General features: G+C 46.0%; 1 long non-coding RNA gene across 1 annotated transcript in view; it reads right to left on the bottom strand.

The window, feature by feature from the left end:
• LOC141258229 (uncharacterized) overlaps positions 1-10463 on the bottom strand; it is a 52787-nt gene extending 42324 nt beyond the window's left edge. The window contains exon 1 of the long non-coding RNA XR_012318244.1: positions 10414-10463. This is a non-coding gene — a long non-coding RNA (uncharacterized lncRNA). The remainder of the gene's footprint in view (positions 1-10413) is intronic.
• Between the last annotated feature and the right edge of the window lie 8481 nt (positions 10464-18944).

Raw genomic sequence — 18944 nt, 5'->3', positions numbered from 1 at the left:
TGAGCTCTGCTCCGGAGGCGGGCCTAGCCTGGGAGGCCCAGGACTGAAGGAGAGAAGAGAGGAGTGGGAGCAGGAAAGCTCCAGGAACCGAAGGGACCCTAGGGGTACGGGCCGTGCAGAAGGCCACCCGTACGCCTGCTGCTACCAGGAGGTAGAGGGGTCAGGCCAGATAAGGGGAACCGGTTACTCAACTAGCGGAGAAACAGCAAGGCTCAACTAGAAACCAGAGGCTGCAGCATTTCATGTACTGCAGGCCAAAGTCCACACCAGTCTCACTAAGAAGGTAGCCACATAGGACCCAGGGGACGGAACACACGTCGCCTGCCAAGGCCCAACGATACCGGATAGAAGTGTCACTGGGTGTGAGGTGCAGGGAGAAGGCCAGAGAAAGGAGACACAGAAGGGGGTCCTGCTAAGTACTCCGGAGCTATCTGGGGGTGGACTGAGCACCTCACTGAGTACGCACAGCACGATGGGGGAGATTGCTCTCGTACCTGTAATCTGGACTGCAACAACTGTGAGTAAAGATCTTGGGACTGCATCACACGGACTCTGTGTTCATTACTGACTCCCTGCACTACAACTACCATCATCCACCCACACTGCCCTGAAGCTACACTCTTTCTGTGGGGAGTAATAATACCATTGCTGCAAAACCACCAGCTTCAGAGGACTGTTCCGCAGCGGCGGCCCCTTTGGCCGCACTCCACAGGTGGCGTAGTTGGACATTACAAAACCCATATATACAAATTACCCTTGGATTGACCGCCCTGGGTCATGGACAGGGTCACCCCCACAGTGACTACAACCCCCAGCATCTACCGGCCCGGCTCCGGGTACCCCATGGCCCAGGGGGTGCGTCAACTTCATAGGTCCCTGATCTGAGACCACTCCTGCAGCGTGATTTGCCCCACTTCTGGATCTCGTTGGCCCAGGCTATACGTCAGAACGTATTGCACCAGGGCTTGTCGGTGCTGCCACAGTCGCTGCAACATGTGCAGAGTTGAATTCCACCGTGTCGGCACATCGCATTTCAGCCGGTGAACTGGCAGGCCCAACGACTTCTGTAGAGATGTAAGTCGTTGAGCTGCGGGATGCGAACGGCGGAGGTGAGCACACAGCGACCGTGCCCTCTGCAGAAGGTCATCTAGTCCGGGATAGTGGGCTAAAAATTGCTGGACAACCAGGTTCAACACGTGAGCCATACAAGGCACGTGTGTGACGTTGCCCCGGCGAAGGGCCGTACCCAGGTTTGCAGCATTGTCGCACACGGCCTTCCCTGGTTGCAGGTCCAGTGGAGACAACCATTCATGAAAATGGGTCTCCAGAGCTGACCACAACTTCTCAGCTGTGTGACTCACATTTCCCAGACATTTCAAAGTAAACACCGCCTGATGCCATTGAGCCCTGCTGCCAGCATAGTAAGGAAGTGTGCAGGATTCCTTCTGCGCAGTTAGAAAGCGGGTGGCATTACCAGACAGGCTTTGGGTGCAGGTGGAGGACCGAGAGGAGGTTGAGGAGGCAGAAGCAGTGGAGGAACTTCTAGATAAAGAGGATTGATGTACAACTCGTGGGGACGGCAAGACTTGGACAGCAGCCCCTTGTCCTGCTGTCACCATAGTTACCCAGTGCCCAGTCAGCGACATGTAACGCCCCTGTCCATGCCTACTCACCCAAGTGTCTGTGGTGAAATGCACCATGTCACACACAGAGTTTCTCAAAGAAGCAGTGATGTTGTGTGCGACATGCTGGTGGAGCGCAGGCACACCTTTCTTTTATAAGTAGTGCCGACTGGGCATCTGGTACTGGAGCATTGCGACGGACATAAGGTCTCGAAAATCCTCTGTGTCCACCAGGCGGAAAGGCAGCATTTCTGTAGCCAACAGCTTGCAGATGGTGAAATTCAACCTCTTAGCTTTGTCATGGCTAGGAGGAAATGGTCTTTTACTTGTCCACATCTGAGGGACCGAGGGCTGGCTGTTGTGCTTAGACGGGGTTGAGTAGGGTGTCCCCAGCAAACTTGCCGGTCTGTGAGGAAGATGCAGACGGAAAAGTTAGGTTGCCTTGATCCAAAGGTGGTGCTCTCGATGTCGGAGAGCGCTCAACACCAGCTGGTGTTTCCACTTCCAAATGAAATGATGACCTGCCAGTCACACTGGCTGTTGCGGCTAAAGAGGTGGCAGGTCGGCGTCCAAAAACATGTGTGACTGCTGTCCCCCCCAGTCACAGAGGATGAAGAGGCCGCGGATGCACAAGATTGGGCAGACGGTGGTTGGCCCGGCCCGCTAGGCCGCATTGTAGCACAGTGAGCTTCCCACTGCAACTTATGCTTCATATCCATGTGACGGTTCATGCATGAAGTACTCAAACTATGGATTTTTTGGCCTCTACTTAGCTTTTGGTGACAAATATTACAGATAACACAAGTTGGGTCATCCTTATAGATCTGAAAAAATGCCCAGGCTATGCAAGGCTTAGAGCCCATGCGACCTGAAGAGCCACTACGACTTGTGGTCAGAGGCAAGGTTGTGGTTGAGGATGCAGTTGATAACGTGCTTCCAGTTCTCCGTCTCTGTCCAGGAAGGCGCAACCTAACCTCGTCGTCAATAGCATCTGTGACGCCCAGCTGCGCTTGGTATCACAGATCCTAGAAGAGTGCATTGATGGAATCCTCCACAAGAGGCCCCCATAAACATTCACACATCTCCACCTTCCACCTCAGACCAGCAGAGGGAGCCCGTTAGGGATATAAATAGGGAAGGTGGAGCTAGGCAGTTCAGTTCCTCTGAAGAGTTCCTGCAGTAGAGAAGCCTAAGAAAGGTCAGTCTGCAGTGGAGCTCAGTCTAGTCTAGTCTGAACTCAGTTAATAGTTCAGCAGTGGAGCACGAGGCTCCTGTTAGCTAGTTAGAGCTTAAGGTGTGCCGGTGCCATAAGATCGGTGAAGCGCGGCAAGCTGCTGTTAGTATGTATAGCCTAGTGAGGACCCGAGTAGGCCGAAGTCGAGTGGAGAGTTAGTACATAGGGGGCAGAGGAGCTTAACCAGCTCACCCCGAAGCATTTACCGGACACCGGATCCGAGATTACCGGGATCTCTATGACCCAGTAAGGCATAACCGGAATCCCTGGAGAACTACAAGTCCCAGGATCGCTAAGGTGCTGATACGTAACAAAGCCAGGAGACGCTTAGGCCCCGCATACTGTGAGCGTTAACTCCAAGACAAGGCCCTACCACAAGGTCAGCCAGCGCAGGACAAAGACAAAGTTAGGCCTAGCTCCAGGCAGGTCAGAAACTTACTACGCAGAGGCAAGAAACAGGAGGCCCTACACCCGCTCATTGGGGAGGATCCTGATATGCACCCTTCACCCTACAGTGCTCCAAGATGTGCCTGAATTTCCACCAGTAAAAGGTACTGAAGTGACTACCGTGTCCGTTCCCATTCTTGCTCTGACCCAGCTGGGTCTCGCCTGCCCTGCATTCCCCCTGCATATGCTTTTCTGAAGCCTAGCTCCACCTGTGGGGAGCTATACCATCGAGCTGTCTTATCACCGGCCTCAGTTGGCTGCTGCAGCGCTGGTGCTTCTCACCAGATACCACAGTGGCGTCACGAACTCTTATAAAATTAACAATTATCCACCCTTTTAAAGAGTGACCCCAGGGTACGGGCCCGGGAGCCGACCACCGCGACATCCCCAAGGCCAGGCAAAGGCCCGGGTACCGAGTCATCCCCATCCCCTGGGCTAGTGACATCCTCCTCCACCTCCTCTGCTGACCTCATCGACTGGCTGACTGTGGGTTGACAGTAAGTGGGATCTCCAACCTCATCATCATCACCCTGTGTGTTCTCACACCCGTCGTCAGAGCCAACCTCTTCCTGCCCTGACCGAAAAGTCAAGTTGTCGCTCCAATCAGGTATTTGAGTCTCATCATCGTCTTCATCATTGTCTCCACCAACAGGAGTTACAGTTTGGGAACGAGGGTCTACATTATGCTCAGAACCTTCTTCATCTGGTCCTGGATCTGACTCATAAAGATTCTGGGCATCAGTGCAGATCATTTCCTCATCTGGATTAACAGAAGCTCTGGAGCAGACCTCCATTTCCCAGGCTATAGTATGAGTAAACAGCTGTGCAGACTCAACCATCTGTGTTACCCCATACTCAGACGGGCAGCTGGAGACTTGGGAGCTGTGAGGAAGCAAGTGCGATTGGGGTGACACCTCTGAGGACTGGAGTATTTGTGATGTTGAAGTTGAGGTGGAGGAGAGCCCACTTGAAGTAGCACTTGATATCCGTTGAAGCACCTGCTGTTTTTGTGACTCATCTGGAATTTGTAGCGATGATCATGTCCGTAAGAAAGGGATCGTATCACATTGTCCACAAAAAGTAGTAGACATCTTAGTTTGACTGGAAGATGGTCTTTCTTCTGCAGATGTTACTCCCCCCCCACCGTGGGGGGGCTCGACCCACCAGCGGACAGGCACCAGTATTGGGAGAGGGGGGCTGGCCGTCAGGGTCCACCGTGGCTCTGGCACAAACCCGGCGACACGGAGGTTACACGGACAGGAACGGACTGGCCGTGTCGTCTTCGCACTCCAGCATAGTCCCTCTGCCCGCTCGTGCCTGTAACCTCAAAGGGATGCGCAAGCGGCTTTTCTTCCCAGTGCTGTTCCCCGCCCAGCAGGAATGTGGGGGAGCTCAGGTCGGCCTTCCACTGTACTCCCTTACCTCCCTCACCCTCTTTCCTTCTTCCGTTCTCCATCTAACCCCTCGGCTCTGTGGTGTCCTCTCTCCCTCCAGCTCTCTCCTTCTCACAAGTGGACTACCGCGTGTATTCACACTGTGGCGAATATTTTGGGCCCAGGCATAAGAAGTTGTCAAGGTAATGGATAATATGTGCCCCCTTAGAAAAGTCCATTACAACCCATTCGAGGAAGCAACTAAACGCCTCAAATAGTGAGCAGGATCAGGACCACCCCATGGGCAAACAGCGATCTATATAGTATGCTCCTTCCCAGAAGCAGCCCAATAGGTGACCACTATTCGGAGCCACAGGTAGTAAGTAACCGGAACGCCGCATCAAAGTCTGATTTGGCCATTAGGGTGACCTTTCCCAACTTCTTGATCCGCCTGATTGACTTGTCAAAGGATGTACAGTATATACTACTGTACTTGGTTCCGCGTCGATGTTGTCGTTTACTGACCTGCCCCTTGGATATGACAAAAGGTGGATTAGTCCGAATGTATTGGGTTCCGTTTTTGGCACAACTCACAACCGGGATACCACTACATCTTATAAGGAAAGTGCTCTGAATGGGACCGCCATTCTACATAAAGATATTTCTTTTTTTAATTTTCTTGTCATGACGTCTGGGTGTTGATAGGCTGATTTTAGATTTTTACTCCAGCCTTTCTTGATTTTAGAAGGGCATGACATGCCTATATCTGTGTCTCCCCCTCCTTTTACTCCTCCACCTCTTTTCTTTTCGCATGACTATATGTACTTGTCACTTTTCCATGTGTTCGTTGTGTCTTCTGAGCAGTTTGTCAGCTTTTGGACACCTTTGAAGTGTTTTCTATGTGTTTTCTATGTGTTTCTATGTGTTTTTGTTTGCCTGCCATTGGTTTTAATGGTGTTCAAAGGTTTTCGACGAACTGAACCGAACTCGAACACTACGGCGGTGGCTCAACACTAATTACCAGTTCCTCCATCCTAATTTTTGGCAGCTTTTGCTTGGAAGGCATAAGCAAATACTATGGGAGACCCACTCCCCATTAATGGGAATAATGTTTGTAATATGCTGTACTGCATGGCTCTTGTAAGGGGCATTGCAAGTTCCTCCATCCTAATTTTTGGCAGCTTTTGCTTGGAAGGCATAAGCAAAGACTATGGGAGACCCACTCCCCAATAATGGGAATAATGTTTGTAATATGCTGTACTGCATGGCTCTTGTAAGGGGCATTGCAAGTTCCTCCGTCCTAAATTTTGGCAGCTTTTGCTTGGAAGGCATAAGCATAGACTATGGGAGACCCACTCCCCAGTAATGGGAATAATGTTTGTAATATGCTGTACTGCATGGCTCTTGTAAGGGGCATTAAAACTGTCTTGTTAAGCTACTGCGTCCTCCATCACTTTTCCAAGGGGCATTAAAACCATCTTGTTAAGCTACTGTGACCTCCACGTCTCTTCAAAGGGGCATTAAAAGTGTCTTCTTAAGCCACTTTGAACTCCACAGCTCTTCCAAGGGGAATGTTGTTTTTAATTACCTCTAACCTCCACGACTCTTCCAACGGGCATTGCATTTCCTCCTAATTTTAGTCAATGCAAAGGTGAAAACCAAGGGAGACAAATTCTCCAATAATGGGTAGAAGGTTTTTAGTACGCTGTAATCCACATCTGTTTCAAGGGGCATTGCAGTTCCTCATAATTTTTGGAAAGCCTTCCATTCACTGCTTAGGCCAACAGTGTACAGGAGACCCAGTTGCTATAAATGGAAAAAAGGGTTTAGTTAAGGCCCTCTGACCTCCATGTAATTTCCAAGGGGCATTGAAGTGCCTCAAAATTTTTGGTAGGCATTGCACTCACTGTATGCCCTATAACTGTGTAGCCGAACAGCTCCTTTTGTTACAGAAACATATCCTACAAGACATATGTGGTTGACTGGCCTGATATTGATGTGAATGGTCCCTGTTCCTCCTGCTCTTTCTCCTTTGCCACTGCCTCATCCATCATTTATCACCTGAAGCTTTGTTTTAACGGGAGTCATAGAACTGGGATAGTAGCAGGAAAACATCCAGCAATCCTCGGAGGAGGTAGGATATGCGCCAAAACACTGACCACCTCAGGCCTAGCCGCTACTACATACATGCGCTTGCATTCCAAGAAAACTAAGCAGATGCTAACTTGTATCATCATCATTATGGTCCTCAACTTGGCACTCTCAACTCCCCTGATGGAGAAGCCAGGGCCCACTGGAGGAGTCTGGTTCTCTGGTGGGCTCGTCCAATGCTGCCGTAAAGCAGGCCGGGCTAAGAAAAGTGTGTGGGGGGAAGTTCCAAAGAGAAATAGAGGTGGCTGGGGACCGTTTATGGACACCCGGCCGCCCCCTGGCGGCTGGGGACCGAGTGTGGACACCCGGCCGCCGGGCGGCTGGGGACTGAGTATGGATTCCAGGCCGCCAACGCAGCCATGACGTGGTGGCCAGATTCCGCCTCCACATGCCTAAAAGGCCCAATTTCAAATGCAAGCAAGCTAGCAGTATGGTATTGCAGCCTGGGGGTGGGTGGGTGGTTGGCTGCATATTTGCGCTTGCATTGCAAGGAATGGGGGAGGTACAATTGAACAGTGCCCTGGGACAAGAACTTCCATGGGGATAGTTGCAAGTCTGCATCTTCTGATGCAGCAAGGATGACTTCTGATGGGCACACTTTTAGGCAGTGACCTGGGTGTCAGAGATGCTTCCAGGGGTCTTCCCCATGCTGTTCCCATGTCTTTTCAGCACTGTATGCATGTGTCACACAGCACATGGCCAAATAATGTTGTAAAATGTTAAAATTACATTTCCCGGTGAATGCATTTGTCACGGTTGAAAGCAATAAAAAAGTGCAAAATTGCATAAAAAATGCTACTTGTGAACATAGCCCAAGGTGTGGAGGAGTGTTTTTTTGGGGGGTTATTTATTTTACCTTATACACAAGTCTTTACCCTGGAAAGGAACTTCCTTAACATATTTCACAGGAAAGCAGTTTCAGTTTCGTTTTTGAACGTTTTATTGTGAACCCTTAAAAGTGGCTTAATACCTCTGACCACGTTGTTAACAGCAGTGACCTGGGGGTCAGAAATGCTTCCTGGGGCGATCCCCATGCTGTCCCCATGTCATTTGAGCACTGTCACTATCGTTTTGGGCACTTGTTAGACTTTTAAATGACTGCCGGGGGTGCCGCCGCAAAAATGCTTGGGTCTCCCATAGACTAACATTGGGCTCGTTGCTCGGGTCGAGCACCTGAGTATCACGGCGAGCTCGGGCCGAGCTTCGAGCACCCGAGCATTTTAGTGCTCGCTCAACACTATACCCCATCCATCATCCCTATCCTAGTATGTATGGTACCACTCATAACTCATCCTGGTATGCATGGTACCCCCTCATCCCTATCCTGGTATGCATAGTACCCCCTATCCTGGTATGCCTGGTACCCCATCCCTCATCCTGGTATGCATGGTACCCCCTCATCCCTAGCCTGGTATGCATGGTACCCCATTCCTATCATGCTGCACATACACAAAAAAATAAACACTTATACTCACCTTTCTTCCCTGTGCTCCAGCGCTGCATCCCATTCTGCCGGAGCCCGGGGGTGGAGTGTGGTGCCGGAGTACACTCTTGCCCATACTGTGCCCTTGCGCAGTCTATGAAGGCTTCGGACAGAGGGACTCTTGCAGCGTTATATTATAGATACTACTCTAGTTGTCAGGACTCGAACCCAGCAGCTCTTTTGCACCATGCGGCCGCTCTTCCCTCTCAGCTACTCAGCTTGCTGAACAGTTTCTGGCTAACCTAGATTCTAGTACCTGTGTTGCTCCTGAGCAGCTCCACCCTAGGTTGTTCCTGATTGGCTTCATCCTGTGAGTTCTTGATTGAACACCCTATTTAATCCTGGCCTGGCACCTCCTTCCTTGAGAGATTATTGAGCTCCCAGCAGTTAGTCAAGTTCTCCCTTCACCTGCTGCCTCATACAAGACTATACTGCTGTTTCTTTGTACCGATTCTTGGCCTTTCCTGACTACGCAACCTGCTAAATCCTTCCAGACTATACTGTGTTCCTGTTTACTGATTCCTGCCTTTTCTTGACTACGCTACCTGCCGATGCTGCCCCTAGTGGTTGCAGTACCACTACTCCAAACCTGGTCAGTTCCTAACATTGGTAATCGGCAGTCTGTTTGCTCCTGTTCTGCCTGTATTTACCTTGTTCTGATCTTGGCCCATTTTCTGACAATTTTTTTGCCTAAGGATTCTGCCTCTAACTTTGGCCTTCTGGTACTGACCTTGCGTGATGATCCTTCTTTCCCTAGCTTGATGCATTGGCCATCTTTCTCAATGGCCCCATCCCAAGAGCCACTCTGTAAGTCCAGTTTCCTATACAGTGGTCAAAAGGTGAAGCCAGGGCAACCCTTGGGATTGAGTGGTTAACACTAAGTCTGGTTCTGGAAGCCCTATTATCAATGCACATCCAAAAAATGGCTGCTGGTGGAGGAATATGTGACCAGACCTGTCCATCAGTCACCAATTGCAAAACATCACACATGAGAAATTTGTTTTTCAATTGGAGGAGTCTGGTGTACTAGTCCGATCACATTCTCCCCCATCAGCTATTGTTTAGTGGACAGGAGAGTTGTGCAGTCTAAAAAAGTCTGCCCTAACAAGTGGGAGAAGAACCTATAATACTTATCTAATAGTATGTGCCACAAAATCACATCCCCTACAAGTTTATTAAAGAGAAAGTAACCAATCCATTTACCTTTACATAAAGGAATAGTTTTTATAGGGTAATGGAGGTGAGAATACCCCTTTATATACATGGAATTTGATTGTAATTATTGTAATTTGTGCTTATATTTTACTGCATGTCTTTGTTTAGTTAGTGTAATATGTGTCTGTCTTACTGGAGTAAAATGTTCTGTACGTAAAAAATAATTTTCCTCTGTGAATAGTATCAGGTTTCATTAAATTGGTTTATTGTTTGTGGAGCTATTGGCAGCATGTGACCTTCTACTAAAGAACAAATTATGTGCCATCGTTAGCTAAACAGCAAAGTGTGTAGGTCAACACATGATTGATAGGCTGGCGGATTTCAGCCATTCTGTTGATAAGCAGATAGATCTATTCTAATAGGCAAAATGACATGTTCATTTTCAATGTTGCTAAATCATCTCAAGGGGGTTGATGCTATATTGTGCATTAATGCTTTGTTTAAATATATTGCATGAAGAAAACAAGCAAAGAAAAACAATTAAAACATGTACTAGAGCAAGTTTATAATTAATTGGATTTTAAGCTAGGAATTATTGCAAACAAACTGAAATGTTCGCAATTTTATAGACTATACATTTATTAAACCACAGATAGATAGATAGATAGATAGATAGATAGATAGATAGATACAGTGGATTACAAAAGCATTCACCCCCCCTTGGCTTATTACTGTGACGCTAGTCACTAACTCACGGAGCGACCATAAGGCGGATAGTCAGACGTTCCCAGGTCAATACCAAGAGACCCCATAGATACCAAGGGAAAAGACAGATGCGTAAGTCAGGTCACAGTCTAGGGTCAATATCAAGAGTGAGCAGAACAAAGCCAGAGGGCAATACAAGGAGGTAGTCAGAACACAGAACAACAGAATGAGGCAAACACTCACCAGGAAGCACAAACTACGTCTGTCAGGGAACAGGGGCAATCAGTTCAGTTAAATAGCTTGTGCAATTTCCAGAACACTGAACACCTGGAGACTGCCCTGCAAATCCCAGTCAAAGATTGGACAGGCGAGCTGTCAATCAAAGCACCGAGAGCCTGACTTGCCACTCACAGGATTGGACAGCCAAGCAGTCCATCAAAACACAGCAAGAACCAGTTCAATAAGACAGCATAGCAATCCCACACAGAATGCAGGAATCGTGACAGTATCCCCTCTTCAATGGGGGGCCACCGGACCCCCAGGTTTCCCAGGAAACCTCCAATGGAAAGCCCTGACTAGACGATCGGCATTTACGTCTCGAGCAGGGACCCAGGATCTCTCCTCTGGTCCAAAACCTCTCCGTTAGTTTCAGGATGATAAGCAGAGGTAAATGATAGGTCAATCCCTAATCTTTTACAAAACGCTCTCCAGAATTTGGAGACAAATTGTACCCCCCTATCGGATACAATGTTCAAGGGAATGCCATGCAATATTACCACATGATTGATAAATAACCGGGAAAGCGTCTCAGCATTAGGTAACCCTGATAACAGAACAAAATGAGCTGTTTACTGAATCGGTCAACCACCACCCAAATAACAGTTTTCCCATAAGACAAAGGCAAATCAGTTATGAAATCCATGGACAATGAGTCAATGGTCTTTCTGGAATAGGCAAAGGATCCAATTCCCCGGTCGGCCGGTTATGACAAACTTTAGTGCGTGCACAAACCTCACAAGCGGATACAAAACTTTTAATGTCATTAAGCATGGATGGCCACCAAAAGTTACTACATATAGCCTTCTGAGTAGCAGTGACCTGGGTTGACCACTCAAGATAGAGTCATGAAACTCTTGCAACAAACGTAATCTTAGATACACAGCCACAAATAATTTAGATCCAGGAGTAGCAGAAGGAGCCAACGACTGGACTTTGCGAATCTCAGCCTCCAATTCTGAGGACACCATTGAAATTACTATACCCTTAGGAAGAATGGAGGAAGGAGGTTCTGGAGGAGAAACAGACTCAAGGCTGCGTGACAGAGCGTCATATCTAACATTCTTAGACCCTGGTCTGAACGTGATGTAAAAATTAAATCTAGAAAAAAATAAGGACCACCAGGCCTGTCTAGGGGTTAAACGTTTAGCAGATTCAATATAGGCCAGATTCTTTTGATCAGTGACCTGATGAATAGCTCCCTCCAAAAAATGCCTCCATTCTTCAAAAGCTAACTTTACAGCAAGCAGCTCACGATTTCCAATATCATAATTTGACTCAGCAGACAAAAATTTCCTAGAAAAAAATGCACATGGCCATAAATTAGTCATGGTTTTGGGAACTTGGGATAAAACAGCCCCTACCCCAACCTCTGAGGCATCCACCTCTACAATAAACGGTTTCTGAAGATCAGGCTGAATCAGAACTGGAGCAGACATGAAGCTCTCTTTTAGTTTATAAAAGGCCCCAGTAGCATCTGATGGCCAAACCTTAAGATCCACCCCCTTACATGTGAGATCAGTAAGAGCTTTAACAATCTGCGAAAAAACCCTTATAAATTTTCTATAGTAGTTGGAGAATCCTAAAAAACGCTGTAGTGCTTTAAGGTTGTGAGGTTGAACCCAATCAATTATAGCCTGCACCTTCCCAGAATCCATTTTAAAACCCTCAGCAATGAACCCTAGAAATTATATTTCCTGAACAGAGAAAGTACACTTTTCTAATTTGGCAAACTAAGAATTCTCTCTGAGTCTTTGTAAAACAAAACGAACATGCTCATAGTGTGAACTTAGATCAGATGAAAAAATTAGAATGTCATTGTGCAAGCGAGCTTTAGGCAATTTGTCATTAGGAATTAAATCAATAGTACAATCATAAGGACGATGGGGAAGTAGTATCTCTTTTTCCGAGAACACATCTCTGAAGTCTTTCAGGTACGAGGGCAGACCCTCCAGACTAGCAGAGCAAATTTGCACAGAACGAATACATCTTTCATGGCAGTTGGGGCTCCAATTAACAATATCCTTTTGCCACCAATTGATAACAGGATTATGAACATGCAGCCAAGGAAATCCTAACACCAAGCCAGCAGGTAAATTATCCAACACATAACAGGAGATGGACTCATAGTGCAGTGTTCCCACTTTTAGTGAGAATTCCACCGTTACCAGCTGGACAAAGTTCTGGAGTAACGGTGTCTTGTCAATGGCGACAATCTGAAGGGGTCTTTCCAATCTAACTGTCATTAATCCTAATTTAAGAACCAGTCCAGAATCAATAAAGTTTGCAGCAGACCCACAGTCATTGAAAGCAAGTGCTGATAACCATAGGTTCTGAAAACATAGTTCCATGTTCAGCAGTACTTTATCTGAGTAGTAAAAAGGTACCTGGAAGCCTGGGTGACCTCCTCGACAATCACCAAGGCTTAGGCGTTTCCCGATGACTTATTGCTTGAGGGCGAGTCGACCAGTCCTTGAGATAATGTCCAGCACGACCACAGTAGAAGCAGAGTCCGAGATCGCGCCGACATTTCCTCTCCAGGGTCCGAGAGCTGGCTGCTCCAACCTCCATTGATTCCATCTCAGGTAAGGAAAACGCCTCAGGAGGAATGACAGAAACCCCTTTTCGCTCATCAGTTCTCTCCTGAATCCTGCGTTCTATACGAATGGCCTGAGTCAAAGCCTCTCCCAAAGACAGGGGGGGAGGCTGCAAGGCCAGAGATTCCTTAAGAGTATCCGTAAGGCCACAGCGAAACTGCCACCTGAGAGCAGCATCTTTCCAAAAAACCTCAGAGGACGATTGCCGAAACTCCGAACTATAATCCTCAGCCATGCGGCCCCCCTGCGTCAGGTTTGTGATCTTAGCCTCTGCGACCTGGACCCTGTCAGGTTCGTCATAAATCTTCCCTAAAGTATCAAAAAAGGCGTCGACAGAAGACCGTTCTGGAGCTAGTGGGGACAATGAAAATGCCCAAGTCTGAGGACCCCCACGCAATAGGGACATGATTATACCCACCCACTGGGACTCATCCCCAGAAGACCGGAGTTGCAGAGTAAAAAATAATTTACAGCTCTCCTTGAACACCCTAAATTGATCCCTGTAGGTCCAGAAGACATAACTACTGTCGCTGGCGGAGAGCTTTGGGACACACGCAGAGTACTAAACTGACCCTGCAGCTGGGACTGTGAGGATTCTAGCCTTTGGAGATTCCTGGCCAGATTTCACAGTGCACAAACTGGATCCATTGGTGAGAGGAAAAAAAAATGCATGGCCAGACATAATGTGACGCTAGTCACTAACTCACGGAGCGACCGTGAGGAGGCTAGTCAAACGTTCCAAGGTCAATACCAAGAGAGCCCATAGATACCAAGGGAGAAGACAGATGCGTAAGTCAGGTCACAGTCTAGGGTCAATATCAAGAGAGAGCAGAACAAAGCCAAAGGGCAAGATAATGAGGTAGTCAGAACATGGTCCAAAGGGTCATGCAGCAGAAGATCAGAACACAGAACAGAATGAGGCAAACAGTCACCAGGAAGCACAAACTACGTCTGGCAGGGAACAGGGGCAGTCAGCTCAGTTAAATAGCTTGGGCAATCTCCAGAACACTGAAATCCTGGAGACTGCCCTGCAAATCACAATCAAAGATTGGACAGCCAAGCTGTCAATCAAAGCACCAAGGGCCCAACTTGCCACTCACAGGATTGGACAGCCAAGCAGTCCATCAAAACACAGCAAGAACCAGTTCAATAGGACAGCATAGCAATCCCACACAGAACGCAGGAATCGTGACAATTACCTATTTTGTTACATTACAATCTGTGTTTAAATATTTTTGGATTCCGATTTGTGTGTGACGTGTAGGCACTATACAGTCTAAGTTAGTGAAGTGAGAAAAATATAGGCAAAAAATAAATTTATGGAAATAAAAAAATAAAAATTGGCCAGGGGCGTATGTATTCACCCCTTTTGCTCTGCAGCCCCTAATAATTTTTGGTGCAAGCAACTACCTTCATAAGTCACATGCTTAGTGGAATGATGTCCACTTGTGTGCAATCTAATTGTCACATGGTCTGTCAGTATATACACACCTTTTCTGAAAGGCTACAGAGGCTGCAACACCATTAAGCAAGAGGCACCACTAACCCAAAAACACCATGAAGACCAAGGAAATCTCTTAACAAGTCAGGGACAAAGTTGTTGAGAAGTACAAGTCAGGATTCGGTTATAAAAAAAAAATATCCCAATCTCTGATGATCCCCTGGAGCACCATCAGATCCATTATTATCAAAAGGAAAGAACATAGTACCACAACAAACCTGCTAAGAGAGGGCCACCCACCAAGATTCTCAGCCCGGGCAAGAAGGACATTAATCAGAGAGGCAGCACAGAGACCAAAGGTAACCTTGAAGGAGCTGCAGAAAAAGAGTGGAAGAGTGGGCAGAAAAAAACCTTAACTTACACACAAGAATTGTAAGGCTCATTTTGAGTTTGCCAAAAGACATGAGGGAGACTCTCCAAATGTATGGAGGAACTTGCTGTGGTCAGATGAGACCAAAATTTTACTTTTTGGTCACTACGGTGAATGCTGGCGCCAAACCAACACAGCTCATCACCCCAAGAACACCATCCCCACAGTGAAACATTGGGGAGGCAGCATAATGCTATGAGGATGTTTTTTGGCAGCAGAAACAGGGAAAATGGTAGGAGTCAAGGGGAAGACGGATGGTGTGAAATCCAGGGATATTCTTGAGCAAAAACTGTTTCAGTCTGTCGGTGATTTGAGACTCGGATGGAGGTTCACCTTCCAACAAGGCAATGATCAAAAGCATACTGCCAAAGCAACACTTGAGAGATTTCAGGGGAAACATGTAAATGTTTTGGAGTGGCCTAGTCAAAGCCCAAACCTTAGTCCAATTGAGAATCTGTGGTCAGACTCGAAGATTGCTGTTCACCAGAGGGAGCCATCTAACTGGAAGGGGCTGGAGCAGTTTTGCAATGGGAAAAATCCCAATAGCAAGATGTGGAAAGCTCATGGAGACTTATCCAAAGCAACTTGCATCTGTAATTTCAGCAAAAGGAGGCTCTACAAAGTACTAACTTTAGGTGGGTGAGACTGACATTCAGTTATTTTTGTCATATTTATTGCCTGCTTCACAATAAAATAAAAACAAATGTTCCCTGCTGCAAACTCAAAACACAGTGAAATTCCATGTTTTGAGGTAGCAAAACACAAAAATTGGTAAGGGGGGTTAATACTTTCGCAAGTCACTGTAGATGGATAGATAAGTGATAATATAGATATATGGATAGATAGATAGACAGACAGACTAATTCAGGGTATGTGCACAAAGTTTGTTTGAGGCAGTCAACAACATCGAGTTTTCTAGTGGTAACCACTTCAAGAGTTGTTGGATGAATTTTTTATTTCCTGAGACGGTTTGGACCAGTCAGAAGCATTTTTTGCAGCCTTTTGATTGGACAGTTTCTAGTTTGTAGTGAATCCCTTCTCTAGAAGTGACATGTACTACCTTTTTTTCCACCACTAATTTTCAGACTGAACATATAAATTGCAAAGTCGTTTTACAATAGAAATGAATAATATATGGTTTTCATATATTTTTTTTAACAATTTAAGCAGATACACTTTAAAATACTTCTTCAAAAACTCCATGTGAAGAAGTGAGCCTTAGGGCTCATGCAGACATCCAGGGATTTTGGTCCGATCTCAGACCACAATACACACAGTGGCCGCAGTTCTTACAACTGGATCATCATGTATTTCTGTGGGGCTGTTATGCTTGGAAAGGAAAACCCGTGGCCAGTCCTTGCATTGCAGAATGAAATCCATGGACATCTGCATGAGCTCTTAGGTGACATTAGTTAATAAAGTTTAATATGATCTGAATTCTATCATGTTTTCATATATTTGTCCTGAATTGCCCCTCTTGATGTACCTTAGTGTCCCGCCATTATAATGTGCTTTTCATGGTGTCCACACATATTGATGCCACCTGATACAATATGACACCCTCACAATGCCCCTAGACACAGTATAATGCCCCTTTACATTATTTTCTCCCCACATTGAATTCCCCCACACGGCTTCATCACCACTCCCATTCAGCTTTTGCACTACTTACTGTGTAGAAATGTATTTCTGTGTGACAAGTGCGGTTCCCTCCCTGAGAAGTGGTCCTTGTACCCTGAAAACTACAGCATTATCAGTAGCTTGGACATTTCTCTCAATTAGTTTGGTAAATGTACTCAATTACAACATTGCGCGGAGCTGCGACAATGTAGAGTCAGTCTGGGTAAATGTACATGGGGATGGCCATAATGGAAAGCTGATAATTGGAGTTTGTTACAAGACTACTAATATAGCTGAACTGGTAGAAGACGAAATGCTGTAAAAAATTAAAAATGCAGCAAATAATAATAGGGTCCTTATTATGGGAATTTTAACTATCCATATATTCAATGGGACATAGAATCTTCCAGTTGTGCTAAAACCTGCAAGTTCTTATTTATTTATTTATTTATTTATTATTATTTATTATTATAGCGCCATTTATTCCATGGAACTTTACATGTGAAAAAGGGGTATACATACAAGAACAATTACAATAATCTTGAACACAATGTGATAGCGACTGGTACAGGAGGAGCGAGGACCCTGCCCGCGAGGGCTCACAGTCTACAAGGGATGGGTGAGGATACAGTAGGTGAGGGTAGAGCTGGTCGTGCAGCTTATCGACAGTTAAGGACAATTACCTCTCTCAGCTGGTAGACGAACCAACCAGGGGAGGTAATTTGCTGGATCTGGTGCTATCAAATAGACCAGATACAATTTCAGATATACAGGTCCAGGAGCATTTGGGAAACAGCGACCATAATATGGTAAGTTTCAATGTAATATTTAATAAAACATTTCAAAAAGGAAATGCAAAAACCTGGAACTTTAGGAAAGTTGATTTCAGCAAATTAAGGGAAGAGCTTAATCGTGTAGACTGGGACGAGGTCATGGTAACTGGGAATACCGAACGTAAATGGGGCATGTTTAAGGAAATACTACTAGAATCCGGTAGAAAATTTATACCCTCTGGTAATAAAATGTCCAGGAATAAAAAAAAACATTATGGATAAATAAAACAGTACAAAGTTTAATAAGACAAAAACAAAGGGCATTCAAAATCTTGAAAACAGAAATAGCATTTCAGGAGTATAAAGACCTAAATAAGAAATGTAAAAAAGAAATCAAGCTAGCAAAATTATCTACAGAGAAACAAATTCCAAGGGACATTAAATTAAATCCGAAAAAATGTTATATATATATCAATTCCAAAAAGAGAAAATCAGATGGTATCGGCCCCTTAAAAGATGATAATAATAAGATAATTATAGAGGACAAAGAAAAGGCTGAGATATTAAACAGTCACTTTTCATCCGTGTTCATCAACAAACAGTCTGTTCCAGGGATCTTTCAACAGAGCAAAAATCAAAGTTCACTACCTAATTTAACTAGTTTAACAGAAAAAGAAGTACATCTACATCTGAGCAAATTAAACATTGACAATTCGCCTGGACCAGATGGTATTCATCCACGGATACTGAGGGAATTGAGCTCAGTAATTGATAAACCGCTGTATCTCATATTCTTAGACTCTCTTGTAACAGGGGTAGTGCAACAGGATTGGAGGATAGCCAATCTGGTAACGATTTTTAAGAAAGCTAAGAAGGTGGATCCAGGTAACTACTGTCCGGTAAGTCTGACATCAGTAGTGAGTAAAGTTTTTGAGTGCATGATAAGATATGACATGCAGAGTTATATTGCAGAGAATAATATAATAAATGATAATCAGCATGGATCCATGAAGAATAGGTCGTGTTTAACCAATGTGTTGGAGTTCTATGAGGAGGTAAGTGCAAATCTGGATGTTGGTAATGCGGCTGATGTGATTTATCTGGACTTTGCAAAGGCATTTGATACTGTACCACATGGCAGCCTTATACTGAAGCAAGGACTTGGGGGAACTACATGTAGATAGGTAAGGAATTGGCTAAATGATAGGAAACAAAGGGTCGTTATTAGTGTTGAGCGAGCATGCTCGACACTGCTCGGTACTCGCCCGAGCATCTCACTACTCGGGATGTTCGGCGAGCACCGAGCATTTCCGGGTTACTCGGGCGGGAGCTCGGGTCTCCGCCCTTCAGGTTTGGCGCTCTTTACAGAGCCAATGAACATGCAGGGATTGCCAGCCAGTCACTGTAATGCCGCAGCCATGTTGTTTGTGGGCATTACAGTGATTGGCTGGCCGCACAGCGTCACCTCGAGTATATAAAACCGGGCGCCGCCATCTTGGACACAGTCGCTCCAGATCAGACAGTGTAGGGTCAGTGCTGCAGAGCTAGGGAGAGATTTATACTGTGAAATAGTTAGTGTAGGGTCTCTAAAGCCTGCCAAATCAAACAAAAGGACTAATATCCATCCCAGATATCAG

The sequence above is a fragment of the Phyllobates terribilis genome, unplaced genomic scaffold (assembly GCF_046119375.1).
Source record: "Phyllobates terribilis strain yellow unplaced genomic scaffold, ASM4611937v1 Scaffold_3__8_contigs__length_932513732, whole genome shotgun sequence".
NCBI lineage: Eukaryota > Metazoa > Chordata > Amphibia > Anura > Dendrobatidae > Phyllobates > Phyllobates terribilis.
Note: the sequence above shows the minus strand (reverse complement) of the source record. Positions and strands in the feature narration are given on the sequence as shown.